Source organism: Phoca vitulina, unplaced genomic scaffold (genome assembly GCF_004348235.1).
Source record: "Phoca vitulina isolate PV1807 unplaced genomic scaffold, GSC_HSeal_1.0 scaffold15, whole genome shotgun sequence".
In the NCBI taxonomy this organism is placed as follows: domain Eukaryota; kingdom Metazoa; phylum Chordata; class Mammalia; order Carnivora; family Phocidae; genus Phoca; species Phoca vitulina.
The window spans coordinates 3,899,370-3,904,417 of record NW_022589718.1 but is presented as its reverse complement, the minus strand read 5'-3'; positions in this window follow the sequence as shown (position 1 = coordinate 3,904,417).

Sequence of the window (5,048 nt, the reverse complement as noted above, 5' to 3'; positions counted from 1 at the left end):
AGGGGATATTTAAAATTAGGAAGTGATATGGTCAAGTTGTGGTTTAGAGAAATCACTCTGGTGGTTGTAACTAAGAGGGCAGGCATGAGAGCACAGAAAGTCACTGGGTCGTTATTTCAACAGCCCAAGTAAGAAACTATAAAAGACTAAACTTGGATAGTCATAGTAGGGTTGCCAAGGAGGGAATGGACTCCAGAATATTTTGTAGGTAAAAGTGTTCATAAGCAATTAAATGCAGGCTGAAGATTAAGGAGGAATCAAGGATTATGAGCATGGGGTACTTGGGAGATACACAAATGGAAATGTCCAGCAGAATTTGAATATTTGAGTCTAAAATGAGGGAAATTAAAATTTGGAAATATATTTAAAGGTTATAAAAGTAGATAAGATCTCCTAAGAAAAAAGTGGAAAGACAAACATTTTTTTAAAATGATAAAATCTGAAAGAACTTCAAATGTCATTCAAAGACAGAATGGAAAAATAAATTCAACTATAGTCACGGAATGGAGTGTTATACACCAATGAAAATGAATGCTACAGCCAGTTAACACAAAACAAAAATTCTTACTAACAAATTGACAGGAAATATCAGTATGGAAAAAATACATTACATAAATTATATAAAGTTGAAAATATGCAAAAAAAATAACAAATCATTAAACAATACATATTCTGGGTAAAACTATGGTGGATGGAAAGAGAATGAAAAACACAAAAATCAGAATAATGGAACCCCAAGGTGGGTGGGAGAGAGTCCACTGCAGACAAATGCACCAGGGGTTCAGTGGTGCTGCTAACACTCCATTTCTTAAGGTAGGCAAAGGTTTCACAGGTATTGACATTCATAGCTTCTATGTACATGACATATATTGTTTTTGAATATTTGAAATACTTCATAATCATACTTTTGAATGAACCAAGAAGTGGCTTGGAGACAAAGAAGTCGACAGAAAATGTAAAATTACTCTTTCAAGTAGCTTGACCAAGAACAAGAGAGAGTAGATGGAGTTTAGGTTAGAGGAAGATATGAGATTGAGGATGTTGTCGTTGGAATGATAGTGATGTGAGCAGTTGTTTAGATCCAAGGGACTGAACACAGAGGAAAGAGAGCAGTTAATGAGTGTTGTAGTGAGCCCGGGGAGTCAAGAGGAGGACTATATATATATATATTTTAACATTGCTTATAAAGTAATAATTGGATTGTCCCAGGAAAACTTCTGTGGTTAAATAGTTTAATTTTCAGACGGAAACCTTATTTCCTGGGGGAGTCCGTGGGGTCTCCCTCTATAATCTCTCAGGAGCCATTTTCGTACAGTGCCTTCTGAGCCCCCGAATGTGCCTGCATGCACAGCATGACAGTGACCAGATATTTTCTATTCCAACCAGACAGGAATAGGATTATTTCTCTAAAACTCCAGGAAGAAACAAACACAAACTACCAGTAGGTGACCATATTACAAAATGTACAAAGTCACTCAACACTTTGATCAGAGTCATGCTGGGATGATGTCATTCTGGTTTTCATTTCCAATCTCTCCTTGTGAAGGAGGTGGGAATAGTTCTTTCACTGCAAACGACTCAGAGCTTCAGTTCGATGTTTGCTTCTCTAAGTCATTATCTGTCATCTGCCCCAACCTTGTTACAGATGGCGCACAACGCCCCCACTGCGCTTCCTCCATCTCCAGTCATCCAATTACAGGGGCTTTCTCTGCTTCGGTTCTAGAACAGCCACTTTGCACTTTGGGCTGCTTTTCCTATTTAGGTAAGGTGACTGCTAACTTTATTCTCTGGGCCTCATTTACTGTTCTCTCTTGGTCTCATTTTCAGCTGATCATAGTATGCAGAGCTATAGAATGTTTGATAGTGGTCCATGCTCAGTCTTCCCTTTGTTTATTGCCCCAAGCTCACCTATCTCATCTTGAATTATTGGCTCTGTGGCTAGGTAACAAAAAAAAAAAAAAAAAAAAGGAAAGAAAGAAAAAGGAAAGATCATCTAACTTAAGAGCTGGTACCCAAATTTGTCTTAGGGATAGGACTATTTTTATTTTGGAAAACACCATCAGTCACTTGACGGTGGAAGGTAAGACCTTAAAAAGATGGGTTGGAATAATGCAAAAAAAGGTGGCAAGAAATAGTTATCTTAGCAGAAAAGATGAGAGCATTACATCTTAGCATAAACAAGAGAGTTTTGCTTATGGTATAAAGGCATAAGCCCCTAACTGACCCACCCCCAGATAACAATAATAAATATTGAACACTTTACCAAAAACAACCACCTGAAGACACTGAAAATGAACAAAAGCAGAGAGATTTTGAAAGGGAAACCAAAAAAAGCAACTATCTTTCTGTACTGAAGAATGAAAGGGAAGTGCATGAGGAACCCAGCCACCAAAAGTGAAGAGGGAAGGTGAGAATGAGAAAGCTGCAAAGAAGAGCCCGAAATCCCCCATGTAAATTTTGCCTGAGTTCCTGGCTGGTCCCTGACAAGTGCACACGTTATCAGACTCAAAACAGCTTTCAGCAAAGACTAAAAGCTGTGATCTGAGCTTTGAGTTGCGCCCACTGCAGGTGGGGAAGGACTTAGGTCTGAATCTAATCAAATGCGGTGTTTGTTAGGAAAAAAAAAATATTAACAGTCTTCAGGAAAAAATAATGGAATCCAGAGTTGCCATAAAATAACATTGATAATGTCCCCTATACTCCAAAATTACTTTATCTAAAAATAACCTGGAAAATGGGATTCATTCTTAAGGGAAAAGACATAGAACAGAGGCAAACCCTGAGAAGTCCCACGTGTTGGAATTACCAGATAAGGATTTTTAAGACACTCTGAGGGAAATATGCATGTAATGAATACAAAACAGGACTCTTAGAAAAGAGATAGAAAATATAAAAGAGAATAAAACAGAAATTCTAGAACTGAAAAATAAAACATCATTCTACTACAAACCCATTTTAATCCCAATCCAAAGAAGAACAAGCTCCCCACCCCAAAACTTGACAGGACCAATTGTAGGCAAAGATGTAGTACAACTATATCTTCAATACACTGCTAATGATAAAACATACAACACTTTGGCAGTTTCTTAAGTGAAGCATAGGCTAATCATATGACCCAGCCATTCCACTTCTAGGTATTTACCCAAGATAAACAAAACATATGTCCACACAAAGCCTTGTACACAAATGTTTCAGCATTTGTGGGATTTGTACTGCAATAGTCCCAAACTAGAGACAACCCAAATGTTCATCAGCAGCTGAATGGGTAGACAGAAGGTGGTCTATCCATACAATGGGATACTACTCACATTCTCAGGAATAAACATGGGTGAATCTCAGAATTGTTATACTGAGTGAAAGAAGCCAGGCACAGAAGAGAAACACAAGATATTAAATACTATGATTCTACTTTTAGAAAATTCTATAAAATTCTAGGGGTGGCTGGTGGTTCAGTCGGTTAAGAGTCTGCCTTCGGCTCAGCAGGGAGCCTGCTTCTCCCTGTCCTGTTCCCCCTGCTTGTGCTTTCTCTCTCTCTCTCTGTCAAATAAATAAATAAAATATTAAAAAAAAAGAAAATTCTAGAAAATGCAAACTAATCTATAGTGACAAGAAGTCACCTGCATGTGGGGATTGTATGAAGCTGAGGGTAGAGAGGTTGGATTGTAAAAAACCATGAGGAAACTTTTGTGGGTGATGTAAACATTCTTCATCTTGATTGCAGCAGTGCTTTTACTGTGTATACAATTGTCAAAACTCATCAAATTATATACTTGGAGTGAATACAGTTTGGTTTACATGAGATAAACTAATAAAGTTAATTTTAAAAATGAACTGTAACTCAGGAGTCAGAGCAAGGCAAAGGACAGAGGAAGGACAAGTAGCAGAGAAGTCCCGTGGAGTCCAGGAAGCTTCGAAGGCCATCATTTCTTAAGATCAGGGATGTGTATTCAGTCAGAGCCTATATGGCTTATTGCAACTTGACCCCATTCCAACCTTTCACAAAACTTCTGTAATTCTGAGAAATGCACAACTATCTGTGAGGGGTTTTCCATGAAAATTAAGGACAGGAGCTTAGCTGTACATATAGCCTGATGTAGGATGGAAGTAGGACAATGCAAAACAAACAAACAAAAACAAAACAAAACAAAGAAGCCATAAACTAAATGGTTTTAGCAGAAATTGAAGCTTAAGGCCAAAGGTCACAAGGCAAATATAATATCCCTCAAATTGGAAGAAATCGCAGTGAAGCAATGGTCTTTCTGTGGGATTTGTGGAGGATTTGAGACAACTGTATCCAGATTTTAAAGGGCAGCATATATCTGGCTAAAAATCTGAACGATATCTATAAAGTTGTGAATGCTAAACTTCCCCTTTGGCCATGTGGATCTGTGGATGTGAATCTATTTTTTTTTGAAAGTAGTAATCCTCATTTGGGGGGAACACATACAAATCTCATGGGAACTTTTTTTAAAAATTCTAAACCAGCTCAACTAAGTCATTATCCCTAGAGTATGGCTTGGGCATGTGTGTTTTTAAAATTGCCTAAGGAACTCCGCACTGGCCTCTGGGTCACAGAGAAGTGACCAGATGGTTCACATTTTGATCCAGATGTGACATAAACCACTTTAAACATGCGCGTTCTTGACCTCCCTGGAACCCCAAGTTTCGGTGGTGGGCTGGCCTGAATCTTCTGGTCACACAGTCTGGGTCACTCCCTAATGAAAAACTAGTCTTCAACCCAGAAATCCACTGGGCAGAGAAAAGATGCTTCCAGGATACCCTGAAAGGTATTCCCAAAGTAACAAAGCTACTCTGTTTCTCTAAAGTGCCTCTTGGTGCTTCACTCTGAAACTTTCTCTCTTCTGAATTCTGAGCCAAGCGCAGAAAGGTCATGCTTCTAAATGTGCCCGCTGAACTCCTGCTGTCCTGGTAGAAATGCCTTTCCAAACTTGTAACCACCCAGCTCCTTTCTGTCCACAAAATGACCATACAAATACCCAGAACTGATGGATCTGTAGAAGGAAAACTGAAAGAACAAATGTGAAATA